Here is a 15285-nt window from a genome sequence, read left to right on the forward strand (position 1 = left end):
GCACGATGTTGGGGCGTGAGCGGAAGACGGCCTAACGGTGTGCGGGACCGTAGCCCAGCTTCATGGTATCCTTGCCGATACCCCAGGAGCAAGAGTGTCCCTAATTTGCTGGGAAGTGGCGGTGCGGTCCCCTACGGCACTGCGTAGGATCCTACGGTCTTGGCGTGCATCCATGCGTCGCTGCGGTCCGGTCCCAGGTCGACGGGCACGTGCACCTTCCGCCGACCACTGGCGACAACATCGATGTACTGTGGAGACCTCATGCCCCACGTGTTGAGCAATTCGGTGGTACGTCCAACCGGCCTCCCGCATCACCACTATACGCCCTCGCTCAAAGTCCGTCAACTGCACATACGGTTCACGTCCACGCTGTCGCGGCATGCTACCAGTGTTAAAGACTTCGATGGAGCTCCGTATGCCACGGCAAACTGGCTGACACTGACGGCGGCGGTGCACAAATGCTGCGCATCTAGCGCCATTCGACGGCCAACACCGCGGTTCCTGGTGTGTCCGCTGTGCCGTGAGTGTGATCATTGCTTGTACAGCCCTCTCGCGGTGTCCGGAGCATGTATGGTGGGTCTGACACACCGGTGTCAATGTGTTCTTTTTTCCATTTCCAGGAGTGTACATGTGGCCGCAACAAATAATAATATGATAGCTATTCGGAAGGTCCGATCAATCGCGAAATGGAAACTACAATGAAAATGCGAAGGAGTTTAGCATCAAATACGTTGGACACAGTCTCTGTCATGCCCGTTCATTGCGTTACGTCGCTGTTTTCAGTTCTGAGCCCACAGTGAGCACGTAAATATGCCTAGAAAGTGGTGTCACCCTGTGAGTGTTTCAGCCACATTCCGTGGAGCCCACCCAACGTAACTGACATACATTTCGTTCTTAATGACTATTTTCCGTTTTCAATGGGAAGTTTTCTATCACCTACCATATAGCCCGGAATTGACTCCCTCTGTTTTTCTTCTCCGCTCACATGAACCGTTGACTATGAAGGCAACATTTTGGTTCAGACAACAAGCTGCAGATCAGCGTAAAGAGTTGGCGGAAAGCACAGGCGGCGGCCTTGTATGACGAGGGTACTGGAAAGTCTGTACAACGCAACGACAAATGTCCAAGTCGGAGCGACGACTATGTAAGGAAGTAGCTGAAACGTGTAGCTAACTGCTGCAGAAAGTAATTTATAGGTATACTAAACAGATATTTTATGATGTAGCGAGGTTTGAGGAATGGAAACTTGAGGAGATTGCACTAGGTAAGAAAACTGGGAACTCTGGTAGAAAAGTGTGGTGTACACGGGTAACGTGCGCTTACAGGAATCAATGGCAGTCATTATTGTTGCTTTTATAGACATGCCGTTGGGTGTCTTCTGTAGCTGGAGATGTTATTTAGTTCTCTAATACAATATGTGAGATTATTCAGAGTCGCGTTCCTGATACTTATGAGGAATCAAATGATAAAAGTGGCTGAACGATAGAGTGGGACACGAAGGATTTTGCTCTGATGGGAACGGATGTTGCCGACATGTTGCTCAGACAAGAGCATTAAGATCGCGGAGAGATATGAGGGGCAGTGTAAGTTGATAAGACAGTAGAGACGTGGTACGCATATTGTGGCGAAATGTGGTGAAAGAGTCGAATATCACAGGTGTTACGGGCATTCATAACCAGTTCCAGGCGCCGTGACGTCTCCTGAGAAAGGACTCGCAGGATAACGTCACTCTAATCAGTATTTGGAGGTATAAGTGTGTGTACAGATTTCTTTTTCAGGTGAAGAGCGAAGAGATTTTAATATTGTTGTAGGATATGGAGAGATACTAATGCCTTCTTGCACGTTACCTGCATAGAAAAATTCAATCTGCACCCGTGAAACTTAGTGATGGTGTACCCTTCTTTACGTATTCAGCCAACAACACAATTTTCTCAACTTGGCGGAGATCATTGTGGCATTTACGATCTTCGGAAAACGTTCCGCCCCAAAACTTATCCCGCCGTCATCCTGGAAATGCAATGGTGGTGTCATTCGAAAAAGGAGGGAGGTATCTCTGGGATCCATGTCAGACGAATACAGGATGGCAAGGCAAAATTTGATGGTGCAAAGAAAAACTTTGTGTTTTGGGAACATTGAGCTAGGGTGATCTCGTGGAGCAAAAGCACACCCTGCACAGCTTTCTGCAACGTTTATATTGACTGCCTCCCATCAGGAGATTTCGGCACGATGCGCCTAAAACGATTTGCTCTTTTGGAGTATATCATAGCTCCACATCACGACAGTCCCAAAAAAGGCTCAGCATCACGCAGTCTGATGATGGTTGAGCCTTTGTCTTTACCGATGATGTTGAATCCACATATGCGCATTGTATGCTTTGCTCTGTCGTCTCGGGGTCGTTGTAATACACCCGTCCATGGGAATTATGATAGTACAGTAGACATTCTGTGGGATCAAACATAGCTGCAACCTTTCCGCTGCTAGCCCCGGCTGGGCGGGTTGTTGGAATGTATGTGAGCAGTCACGGAAAGCAGCGAGCGGAGGCCATAGTCATGTTCGAAATTAAGTCCAAGATTTAGGAAACTATTTCTTGAGTGACACTTTTTTGCTCTACGGCCTTGGTTGTATTACATCAATCTTATTGCAAGGGAAGTGGAACTCCAGGTGCTCCATCTGTGCCAGCAAACAAGTGGCGCATACAGTGATGCATTCGTAGCATACTCTTTCGAAAATCTGTCACGTGTTTTTGCAGCGTGTTTCGCTCCAAATACAGGAAACAGATTGCGGGACGATATTCCACTATGTGCATTGACTGCGACATTTCATTTAGGCTCCTATAGTGGCGTGCTACGATACTGCAGTATGGGGATTTCATTGTTTTCCAGGACGACAATCATGTACCTGCAACAAAACAGTAAACTACGGTGCTTTATTTCAGAATGAATTTTCACTCTGCAGAGAAGCGTGCAATGATTTGAAACTTCCTCGCACGCTGAAACTATGTGCCGGACCGGGACTGTACTGGGACCTTTGCCATTCACTGGCAAGTGCATGCACCAACTTCGAACCTGCGCAAGTCTTTGTACATTTCTCTACACTTTTTCAGCGTTGCGACTTTTACGTATACGATAGCATCGTCCTTAAAAAAGCCCTTTAGGAAAGTAGTGGTCCATAGCACTTCCTTGGGGTACACCCGCACTTATTTTAATGTTGGAAGATTTCTCTCCGTCGAGAATGGCTTGCAATGCTCTGTATACTAGAAACTCTTCGGTCCAGTCAGACAACTGCTCATATTCTGTGTAGTCGTATTTAGTTCATTGAGCAGTTGCGTGGAACTGTATCGAATGTCTTCTGGAAGTCAAAAAATGCAGCGTCAACATAATCGCCGGGCTCTATTCTTTCCTGCGTCGAGCTGTGTTTCGCACAATGCTTTGTTTCGGAGTCTAAACCCGTGGGACAGGGGAAACGTCTTTGATTCATAACGTTGTCGTTTATGGGTTCGAAACCAGCCACTGCTTAAATTATTGGTTCATAATCAGTGTGTTTTTTCAGATATGTAGACGATACTTTTGTTGTTTGGCCTCATGGTAGTGAGAATTTAAACGGGTTTTTGGAACACCTGAATTCAATCCACTCGAATATTTAGTTCACTATGGAGGTGGGAAAGAAAGGATGCCTTCCCTTCCTTGATGTGTTGGTCAGAAGGAAGACTGATGGTACGTTGGGACATTCTGTATATAGGAAGCCTACTCATACTGACTTCTATCTTCGAGCTGATAGTTGTCACCATCCAGCTTAGCACGAAGGAGTACTTCGAACTTTGGCCCACCGGGCCCACGATATCTCAGACCCTGAAAGTTTGGCAGCTGAGCTATCACATCTCGAAGTCACCTGTCGTGAGACTGGTTATAGTAAGAGGCAGATCAAACGTGCGTTGCGCTATCAACCTTCTGTCCTACGGGTGAGTGGTGTTAGCAACGAAGTGGCACCTAAGTATACGGCCATTTTGCCTATGCAGGAAGCATCTCCAACAGCATTTACCGTATTTTGCGGAGATATGATGTGAAATGTGTTTTTCGACAACCTTCTAAGATTGAGGGTCTGTTGGCGCCCGTAAAAGATGATCTTGGTTTGCGTAAGGCTGGTGTCTATCGTATTCCTTGCAGTTGTGGCATGGTCAGACAATCAGGACTGTGGAAGACCGGCGTATTGAATATAAATGTTACACACGCTTACAACAGCCAAGCAAATCCGTTATTGCAGAACATTGCCTTGACACTGGTCATCCTATGGAATACAACGACACGGAGATTCTGGCTTGCTCGTCCAGCTATTGGGATAGTGTTATTGAGGAAGTTGTTGAAATCAAACTTTCAAGCAACCTTATAAACAGAGATGGCGGATGTTGTTAAAATGCTGCTTGGAATTTGGCTCTGTCTCTAGTGACAGAATTAGTGCTACCTCACCTGTTGATTAATAGACAGCCGCACAGTCCATGACTGGAGCCCCCTAAACCGCTCGGCTAATCCCGCGCGGCAGTGCACCTTGTCACCTGCCACAATTGTTCGCGACTTGTTTGCAGAACATTCTGAACTAATGGAACGAATGATTTGGCAGTATCGATATTTCTGATGTTGGTTATCTTTGTTTGTGTTCTTGTTCTGTGTGTGGTATCTTACTTGTTTCTCTTCTGTGGACCGAGGTATTAAATTCCCTTGCACATTGCTTCGTCCTTGCATTTGTGCCTTGAGAATGGCAGGGTGTGCTCCTGTTGATATATCGGCTGTGGTCGACGACGTCACCCGGCACCAAATCCGTGAGTTATTTGAGCACATATCTCGTAGAGCTTCGAATGAAGAGAGAAATCATTATATCATGAGGTGATTGAGAAGGAGATATCGTAAAGTAATGATAAACTCATCGGAGACAGTTACAGTCACTCCCTTAAACGATCATGTACTAGGTCTCAGTGCAGCACTGCGTATGTGATCGTCCACAGCTGGCGTTTCAGTTATGGCAGTGGAGCGGTGAATATACGGCAGTCGGTTTGATGGAAGCAGCCCAGTAGCCTTGCTCATGGTAGGGCGTAAGAGAATATGGGTGATAGGAGCTACTGCGTTTGGACGAGACCATAATCACACCACTTTGCGCAGGTTGAACACCCTCTTGTTTAAAATAGCTGTTATAGGGATCCTCACTGACTAATCTTAAAAAACTGCAGAGGAAGGAAAGTCAGAACGCCGGTGCCCAAGAAATTCGGAATCAGGTGCAAGCGTATTGGCTGTAGTAAGACACTTAATTGGCGAGTGGGAATGTAACACAGAACTATTTCGGGACAGCATACGCGGTAGTCAGATGAGTGTCTGACATTTAAAACTTTTGCTAGGTATGTAAGTAGTTATTTTGTTAACAGCAATGTCTTGGCTACCATTTTGCAGAGTCTGTTTCATTGGTCTACAGTAATCGCGCAGACTTGTCGAATGAAAACAGAAGTTTGTATTATGTATAAAGTCGGAATGCCTGCAGCCGTCCTTACAATGTTATTTATAATATGGCTACCAGTTTTGATGCTGAAGTGCACTATCTTTAGGCCTTAACTGATGATTGGGGGGGGGGGGGGTTAACTCCAGTCGTATACACGAGTCATCATTGACCGACATCTGTGAATTGGTTTTTGCAGACTTCCTGTAACAACGATGTTGTGTCTCCAACTGTTAACTACCTGCTGACTAGAGAAATAATTAAAGAAAACGCCAAAAAATATCTTTGGCCAAATCATTCGTTCGATTTGTTCAGAATGTTCTGCAAACAAGTCGCGAACAATTGTGGCAGATGACTGGGTGCATTGCCGCTCGGGATTAGCCGAGCGGTCTAGGGCGCTGCAGTCATGGACTGTGCGGCTGATCCCGGCGGAGGTTCGAGTCCTCCCTCGGGCATAGATGTGTGTGTTTGTCCTTAGGATAATTTAGGTTAAGTAGTGTGTAAGCTTAGGCACTGATAACCTTAGCAGTTAAGTCCCATAAGATTTCACACACGTTTCACACACACACACACACACCGGGTGCATTGTCTTCCAGAAAAGTTCTGTCGTTGTTTGGCAACATGAAGTTCATGAATGACTGCAAATGATCTCCAAGTAACCGAACACAATCTTTAGCAGCCAATGATCGGTTCAGTGGGACCAGGAGACCCGGTCCATTCCATGTAAACACAGCTACCGCCATTATGGACCTACTACCAGCTTACACAGTACCTTGTTGACAACATGGGTCTGCGCAACAAATGAACCCTACCATCTGTTGTAACCAACTGAAATCGGATCTTATCTGATCATGTCACTGTTTTACACTCATCTATGGTCTAACCGAAATGGTCACGAGCCCAGGAAAGGCACTGCAGGCGATTTCGTGCTTTTAGCAAAAGCACTCGTGCCGGTTGTCTGCTGCCACAGCCCATTAAGTCCTACCGGATATGTTCATCATACATCCCACATTGATTTTGTGTTTATTTTACGCAGAGTTGCTAGCGAACGCCGCTGCTCTCGGTCGTTAATCAAAGGCGGTCGGCCTCTATTTTTCCGTGGTCAGAAGTAATACCTGAAATCTGGTCTTCTCGGCACACGTTTGACACTGTAGATCTCGGAGTATTGATTTCCCTAACGTTTTCCGAAATGGAACGTTCCATGTCTGTAGCTCCAACATCCCATGTCAAGCCACCGTAAACAATTCGGAAACCTTTCCATATGAATCACCTGATTATAAATTACAGCTCCTCCAATGCTCTGCGCTTTTATATCTTGTGTACACCTTACTACCCCCAAGTGTATACGTACATATTGCAATCCCATGCCTCTTACCACGACAGTGCGTATTCCGGTATGGAACGTTCTAGTAAATACGGGTTAATTTGGAACAGTGTTTCATTTCATAGTAATATGATACCCCTATTTATTATCATCTGTGAGCGGCAAAACTCATGTCTTATTTCTTCTAGGGGTACTTCTGTCCTGCTAGTTATCTGTTGCAGTAAAGCTTTATTGATGCCTATGAGACAATGGGGACCAACTGACCAGTCCAAACGATGCAGTTCATTTTTCCATCCAAAGGGGTACGCCAAAATCTCAATTGACTTTCACAGTACTACGTACTCATTGGTAACTTGTCTTTGGAAATACATTGGCAGCTTGTTGTTGGTAATCTAATTTGTTTTCCAAATTGACCTTGTGCCACATCTTACTGCTGGGGCAATCTATTTTGTAAACCTCTTAGACTAGAGATTCCCAGGAAAAAATTATGGGCTTTCTTCGTCACCACTTTCGATGAGATAAATAGATCATGAAAGTAGTGTAGGATAGTTACATTAGACAACTCTAAATTGCTGTGAACTGCTACACACAAATACCACTCGTGATGTTTGTGGTAACGCGCTTTCACGGAACTTTGTTACTTCCGTGAGTCATCAACATCACAGCAAGTGGTTAGATCGCAGGGCGTGCTGCGTATGAAATCCGCACTGCTGGATACCTTCCTACTGAAACATTCCTCGCAATGTGGCGGCAAGAATGGTTACCTTTTCAATCCCTGCGGTCACCGCTGGCGTGGCTCAAGAAAAGTTGGACAGTCAGTACTGTAACTCATTATACCAACCTACTGCGCTATTAATTAAGTGCAAATTTTCGTTTAAGGACCAGACGGCGACTGGAATATCTACAACACAGGGAGCAGGGGTGGACTCAACTTCGCAATTTATGCTGGCATTTACGGCAAGTGTCCAGGTCATTTCACTTCCTCGCTGATAGCGTATGCGAGTGGTGCGCTTTGCATACTGTTACGACAGTGCTAAAAGTATAGTAGCGACGTCTTCCGTGAGCTGAGACATAAGAGCGATATTACAGCACCATCTTTGCACCATCTTGTGGTCTGTAGAGCAAAATATATGAGGACTAATGTGTCTTCTGACTACAGTTTCTTTGTGAAGACTCAAAGTGTATAACAGTGAATATTTAATGCAATTAAAATAGCCTTAAAGATAAATCCAGAGCTGTTCTCTACCCAGAACTCATGCTATTAATATTATTAACTGGTAGTATTTTGATCTGCAATTACACCTATTTCATGTGGGTTTGTTTAGATATGGAAAGGCAACGAAAGGTAGATTGAGAGTGCATATATTCTAAAGAGCGGTAGAGGACCCAAGTATTTCGTGATTGAGTCAAATAATAAGGTACTGCGTAAAGTTTACAATGCAATAATATTACTTCTCAAAGAATTCAATATAAAACGTCATTATGAGACTTAACGTTCTCAGACCTATTCCAAATTAGCCGAAAGGCAACGGTTAGAAATCCATGCATCTTTGAAAAGTGGCTTGAATTTTCAGAAAATGTTGTCTAAGAAAGTAAACGCTGAACAAGAAGCAGCAGGTCGCGCTGGTTCCCACGTGGCCCACTCAACATGGAAAACCATTTATTGACGTCGATTTGATAAATGACAGCGTGATTACAACAGTTGAAGAATGTGCCCAGAGAAAAGCTAAGTTATTTAAAGGCATCAGTATGTCAGCAAACACTGTGACTGAAGAGTAAATGATACTGCTGAAAATACATTAACTTAATTGTCTGAGAAAGCTCGACACTTGTAGAGGACCTGTTTCGCTCTGCGTGCATGAGTCAGCAGATCCTGCACAAGTGTTAATTGATGTTCGAGGGATAAACATTTACGGAGAGGTCATGGGAGGAAAAAATTATAAAGAAGTGTCAAATGCTGTTAAAAAAAGCTGTCTTCATTGGAAAATCTTAAGGTTTATCAGAAATGATGGTAGAAAAACATATATGTCAAAGGCAATAGGACGGTGGATCAAGGCCGTTAATCGTACATTGGTTTATTCAACAAGAGTCTTCGTGCGAGAAATGTATATCAGAAGTTTTAAAGCCAGACATGTCAGCTGTTAAGTGTATAAGATCACATGCTCTTAGTCATCGTCAGTTCCAGGAGATGGCTTAAGTGATTGAAGAAAATAAGTTAGCATACTACGAGCTACTGTCTGATCTGTACTCTCATATTAAATCCTTTCGACAAAATATTGTTTCTTTCCTGTCTCAACTGAACAAACAATGCTTCACAGATTTCAATACGTGCCAATGATTCAGTCCGCAATCGGAGACTCCATTTCTTGTAGATTTTTCAATTTATAATAAAATTTTATTTTAATCTCCTTTTCCCGATTTTGATGCAATTGCAAATGGTATCAAGATTATTGAAAAATTCTTTTAACGCCCATATAGAAACTGTTGCCCCAGAACTACGAATGAAATGGTTCATTGCAATGAAGCGACTACTGTAAAGATAACTGTTTAATTCCATCATTGCTTAATTTTTGTAAGAAACTTCCTCTCACACAGTTCGATGAGTTGCATAAGTTTGCTTGTGTCGTTTTTCCCGTTTTCGGCTCTCCTTATCTCTGTGAAAAAGCATTTGAAGTGACCATTTTCGCTAGTAAACGTGATATATATCCGCATAGTAAACGTGATATATATCCGCAACCAACTGTAAGTGGAAGATACAGATAAATCTCATTAATCATAATTACAATGCTTAAATTCATTATGTGAATTGCCATGTTTGTTACATAGGTACGGTAAATTTGCAGGAAATCTCATATAATTAATTACAATTGAAATATTCAGTTACATTGTACTTGTCAGTTAATGTCTACATCTGCATCTAGGTGATTACTCTGGTGTTCACAATAAAGATCCTTTCAGAGGGTTCACTGAACCACCTTCAAGCTGTCTCTGTACCGTTCCACTCCCGAATGGCGCGATGGGAAAAGGAGCACTTAAAATTTTATTTGGTAGCCCTGATTTCTCTTATTCTATCGTGATGATCACCTCTCCCTGTGTGTCTGGGTACAAACAGAACGTTTTCGCAATAAGAGGAGAAAAGTGGTGATAAAAATTTTGTGAGAAGATCCCGTCGCGACGAAAAAGGCCTTTGTTTTCATGATTGCCACTCCAATTAACGTATCATATCTTTGGTACTCTCTCACCTATTTCACGACAATACGAAACGAGCAGCCCTTCTTTGAACTTTTTCGATGTCATCCGTCAGTCCCACCTGATGGGGATCCCATAACGCACAGCAATACTCCAGAATAAGGCGGACAAGTGTGGTGTAAGCAGTCTCCTTAGCAGATCTGTTGCACCTTCTAAGTGTTCTGCCGATGAATCGCAGTCGTAATATAAAAACAACTGATTATTGTACGTTTTTTCTAGGATTTATATGCATTGTAAATTTTACACTACACAGTGTTAGTTCGATTAATGAGCCTTTCGTGAATTGTACTCATAATGGACACTCATTAAGTGAGACATTTTTCCCCTTAGGAATTTCTGTAGAGTAAGACAATGCGTTCCATTACGAAGAAATAGATACACAAACAGGTTTATAACACAGTATTGCAATTTTCGTTCTGTAGCTTAGTTCGTCCTATTTTAGAAATTTTTATTTACGAAGGAAGTTGCCTATTTACGCCTGTGCTTATTGCATGTCGAAAAAGAAATATAGAATTACGTTTACTTAAATTCGTGAAGTGCGTAGTTACCACCTTACGGGCATCTTCGACGAATTCGTGTTAATTAACGACAAATCACACTTGGAATTCGTTAATAGATTCTGCAAGGGAGAGAGTTACCATACGTTGACGAAGAAGAGGTATTGCAACGTCTTTCTGGATAATGTGCAACATCGCAGCGGAAGCCCGAGCAGTGGTACAGGTGGCACTCATTGATGCGCGAGGAGCACTGCACGAGCAGTATAGGTTGCTGAGTACATTGTCGAAGCTTCTATTTTGCAGGGCGGTGGTTTATATGAGAACGCTTGACATAGTATTTATTTAAAGCGCCTAAAGCGACCGATCCAAGTCAGAAGAAGTTTTTCGAAATGGTTGCTAAAGATTAAAAAAAAACAATTACACAAAATAGACACTTCACGTCAAAGATGGATTTTTAAGAGATTTAGTTTCTTACAATTTCGTCTACTCGTTGCGCGAATCACTTGTTACGGGAGTTGCTCGATGAACAAAGTTCGACTGCAGTAAAACAAAATTACGATGGTCCACATTACCGCGGGCTGGATTGACTATGTTTACGAGATGGTGTTGGCTCGCGGACAGTAGTTTGGAGAGGTGCAGACTTCATTTGTCGAACTACACTTTCCTTCCTGAGTGTCGGTAATTTGCAACTGGACCCCCACCATTGCTGTTGTCCCCTTCGCTAGATGTGCCGTCTGTGCAAGAACAAGACAACATAATTCGTGCGTGCTACGAAAGGGAAATCCCAAACTCTATATTTATGCAACAATATCTACCGCCTGAGATCGTTATTATCGGTTAGGGCAATATACTGTAGAAGACTGTAAAGTTTTAAAAATATTTACACTCTCACGGTAACCTATTGTGCGAGAACGGTATTACTCAATACGAGGTAGGTCCTGCCGAGACCGAGGGAAGTTAAATTAGCTCCGAAACAGTTTCCGGAATGAACTGAAAAAGATAAGAGACAAAAGATCAATGAGTGGGCTACAATACGTTTATGGAGGCACCATGTGGTGTTTTGAGAAATAAAATTCATGACTGGCCAGGAAACGCCAGATAACATGCTGTCCACAATAGCAGAGGAAACTTATGATCATGGTGTAATCTCTGAAAGTTGAAATGTGTTTGTACTTGTAGTAGTTCTCAAAACTCTTTTTGCAACTGTTGTCACAGCACGGCCATAAGATGATGTAAGGTTTCAGCCAGTAACAGTAAATAACAGTTTTGTAACGGTTGCACCAGTTGCTATAGTAGACAAAGGCGTTGGAAACAGTACATATACCAAAGTTACACAGTTCGCTTGATTAATTTGTAATTGGTGGTTGTAGTTTACGAATACATGCTGCGTGAGGGAGCCCTTGGTCCAAGGGAGCCAATACTCTGAAGTCAAAGTGGCGCCGCGTCCTATCTCCCCTAGCACTACGGAATAGGAAAAATAAATACAGTGTAGTCAAAGGTTTTTCTTTCGACAAAGTACTTTAAAAATCGTTATTACGCAGATTTTTAACAGGATCGGAACTGGAACATTTCTGTGATCTCGCCTTTCGGTTTTCAAAGTGTTAAAAAAATCTTATCCTCAGGTTTAATCCTATCACCATCCCCCCCCCCCCCCCCCCTACCAACTATCATATGAGTGCCCTTGCCCCAGTACACTGAAATGTTCGCTCGTAGGTTTTCGGGCATGTTTTACACTAGTTGCACAATGTCTGCTTACGTTTTGCAAGACATGCGATTCAGTCGCATTGTCAGCGAGTGCCCACGTCATTGACCGCTGAAATGTTCCATATGTAGCCAGAGTTCTAACTTACGCTTCTCGGACTTAATTATTGCACAGTATTTTTGCGATGGGGTTGGTTTCTCTCTTGCGCGCAGTGTACTGACGCAGTGTTATTGTGTGAATAATATTGAGCAGGTAAAGTCGGTTGGTTGGCTGGTTAATCTGGGTGAGGGGACCAAACAGAGAGGTCCTATGCCCCATCGAATTTCGGAACGGTTGGCCGTTTCCTTTCGAAGGAATCACCCAGGCATTTGCCTGAAGCGATTTAGGGATATCACGGAAATCCTAAATCAAGATGGCCGGACGCTGGTTTGAACCGTCGTCCTGTCGAATGTGAGTCCTGTGTGCTAACCACTAAGGCACCAGGCTCGGTGTATAAAGACAACTAAACGCTTAAATCGTAAGTATAAGGTAAAAAATTTTGAGAATAAAAAACCTATGATGGGAGATAGGCTTCTGAGAGTAACAACCAGTGAAAAATTACTTACTTACTTCTATAGATATACTCATTGTACTCTTACGAATTTGTGGACAACCCTGCAGGATTCATGGTGCCATTTTCCTCCAGCTCTACTTCAGACATTAGTCGAGTCCACGTCACGTCGTGTCGCGGTACTTCTATGTACTCGCGAGGGCCCTACACGATATTAAGCAAATATACATGGGTCTTTTTTTTGGCTCTTCACTGTAAATGAATGATGTCTGTTCTTCCGGACATGCATGCATATGTAATATATATATACGCCAAACGCCATTATGATATTTCAGTGCACACGCACGGAAGTATACGAACCCCTGCGGGAATACAATTAGACTGCTAGCAAGTTGATTAATGGATAGGGGTCAACTCCGTAGCCTGCAGCATATGAAAATGGATCGGACGGGGGACGTGCTCCAGTAGTCGAGGCAGTTAAGTTAGCAGTTGTGGACTAGCAGACTTCAGCACATATTTCCATCTTCGACGTTTGGTTCGCTCAGTGTCTCACTGCACCTGAATGTCCGATATTTCTTTCGTCGTTTCTTATAGCTGTTTGTTTAATAGTTGTTTGGTATACATTTTCGATCTGCACATACGGACTTGATACTTGCCGGTCGCATCCACGGCCGGCTGGGGTCGCGCTACAGTCTGGAACCGCGGGACCGCTACGGTCGCACGTTCTAATGTGCCTCGGGCATGGATGTTTGTGATGTCCTTAGTTTAGTTAGGTTTAAGTGTTTCTAAGTTCTAGGGCACTGATGACCTCAGAGGTTAAGTCCCATAGTGCTCAGAGCCATTAGAACCATTTTTTTCGCATCCACAGGTAAGGATCATCTGTCCTGCTTCTAAAGTACATCTATAGAAGTAACTAAGTAATTTTTTACTGGTTGTTACTCTCAGAAGCCTATCTCCCATCACGTTGCAAGGCATCCCATATATGCTCAATAATGTTTATACCTGGGGAGTTTGGTAGCCATAGGAAATATTTAAACTCAAAAGAGTGTTCCTCGAGCCACTCTGTAGCAATTCTGGACGTGTGATATGTCACATTGTCCTGCAGGAATTTCCCAAGTCCGTGGGAATGCACAATGGACATGAATGGACGCAGGTGATCAGACAGGATGCTTACGTACGTGTCACCTGTCAGAGTAGTATATACACGTATCAGGGATCACATATCACTCAAACTTCACGTGAACCACAGCATTACAGAGTCTCCACCAATTTGAACAGTCCTCTGCTGGCATGCAGGGTCCATGGATTCATGCGGTTGTCTCCATGCCCGTACATGTCCATCCGCTCGATAAAATTTGCAGCGGAGTCCGACCGAACGACATGTTTCCAGTTAACAACAGACCAACGTCGGTGTTGGCGTGCCCAGACGAGGCTTAAAAAAAAGGCTCTGAGCCCTATGGGACTTAACATCTGAGGTCAACAGTCCCCCTAGAACTTAGAACTACTTAAACTTAACTAACCTAAGGAATCCACACACATCCATGCCCGAGGCAGGATTCAAACCTGCGACCGTAGCGGTCGCGCGGTTCCAGACTGAAGTGCCTAGAACCGCCCAGCCACACTGGCCGGCCGAGGCTTAAAGCTATGTGTCGTGCAGTCATCAGAGATACACGAGTGGGCCTTCGGCTCCAAAAGCCCATATCGATGATGTTTCGTTAAATGATTCGCACGCTGACACTTGTTGACGGTCCAGCATTGATATCTGGAGCAATTTGCGGAAGGATTGCACTTCTGTCACGCTCAACGATTATCTTGAGTCGTCGTTGTTGCCATTCTTGCAGAATCTTTTTCTGGATGCACCGATGTCGGAGATGTGATGTTTTACCGGATTCCTGATAGTCACGGTACATCGTCAAATAGTCTTGCGAGAAAATCCACACTTCATCGATACTTTGGAGATGCTGTGTCCCATCGCTTGTGCCCCGACTACAGCACCACGTTCAAACTAAGTTAAATTTGACAACCTGCCTTCTAGCAGCAATAACCGATCTAACAACTGAGCCACACACTTGTTGCCTTATACAGGCGTTGTCGTCCGCAGTGCCGTTTTCTGCATGTTTACGTTTCTCAGTATTTGAATACGCATGCCTATACCAGTTTCTTTGGCGCTTCAGTGTTTGATACTACTAGAAAACTGCGAACTAGCAAGAAGAGAAACACCAATACCGAACAGGCATAATACAAGTAGAATAGACATTTCACAGACGATCAGAAACTATAGATGAGCTTTCTCTATTGAAAGCAGTTGTTGGAAGGCTTTTTTTTTTTAATTAGTTAAACATTTGAAATTCTTCAAGTGTATCTAGGTGGTACCCTTTAGGATCACTATGACTGATGTGAATAAGTTAATCTATGTGTCCTATATTATGATTGCTGTTTTCTTAAAATGAGTACAATTGGCTGCGTTATAGCATGTCTAAAGCGG

Source organism: Schistocerca gregaria, chromosome 4, assembly GCF_023897955.1.
Source record: "Schistocerca gregaria isolate iqSchGreg1 chromosome 4, iqSchGreg1.2, whole genome shotgun sequence".
Taxonomy (NCBI): domain Eukaryota; kingdom Metazoa; phylum Arthropoda; class Insecta; order Orthoptera; family Acrididae; genus Schistocerca; species Schistocerca gregaria.